Source organism: Lolium rigidum, chromosome 5 (genome assembly GCF_022539505.1).
Source record: "Lolium rigidum isolate FL_2022 chromosome 5, APGP_CSIRO_Lrig_0.1, whole genome shotgun sequence".
In the NCBI taxonomy this organism is placed as follows: domain Eukaryota; kingdom Viridiplantae; phylum Streptophyta; class Magnoliopsida; order Poales; family Poaceae; genus Lolium; species Lolium rigidum.
Genome location: NC_061512.1, coordinates 172035126 through 172036044, shown reverse-complemented (window position 1 = coordinate 172036044; position 919 = coordinate 172035126).

Here is a 919-nt window from a genome sequence, read left to right as displayed (position 1 = left end):
AGTATCGATATGTATATGTTGCGGATCGTCAAGTGCCAGATCTGCTGGACAAATGCCACCCGATCGCCGTTACAACCCACCCGGTGCATGGGTCCATGTCCATCCGAGTTCCTCCTTGGTATGGATAAATGCTGGAGCTGTCGGCTTGTCTAATGGCATCGGCAACGCGTGAATGCCACTGCAAATAGGATTTGTTTCAAAATTGTCTATGCATGCAAGGTATTCGACAGAATGAAGAGCGGATTGTGCGAGGCTGAAGCACAGATGTAATGGATAAATAAAGCAATTCCGAAGAGTACATGTGCATAGTGAAGGCAGCAAACCTTACAGATACTCCCAAATCAGGTGATGATGTTGAGTCTAAATTCATGCATGATGTTTGGCAATAAGAAAAGTGGATTGAAAAAACACAAGGCTGAAACGAGATGAGTAAATAAATAAATACTCTTACAGTATTGTCGCGGTCGTCTGGCCATGTCTCGGGGTCGCAGTGGAGCAGGCTCGGTAAGCCGAACGGAACCTTATGCGCTCCGCGGATGGCATGCCGCATGCCGATCATGCCTCGAGCGAGGCGACCAGTCGCGAGGATATCCGCCCGCTCGGCTATGTTCTCCACCGAGTGGGTAGTGGAGGTTGCCCCACCCCATGGACTGGTGGTAGCAATCGAGGAATCTCCTCAACCTTACGCTTACTGCTTCATTGGAGTCGGTAATCTAATGCAAGGGAGAGAGGGTGAAGGGGAGAAAGAGACGAAGAGGTTTTTTTTTGGAGAAGATGCAGTAGTAGTACTACGATACTAGGAGGTGGAGATGCGGGGCATGTTTCCGGGGGAGAGGAACCACTATTTCCCTTTAAAAAAATAACAGCACTTGCGCATTAGAACTTGGGGCGGGGATATAGCGGTAAGAGGTATTGACCA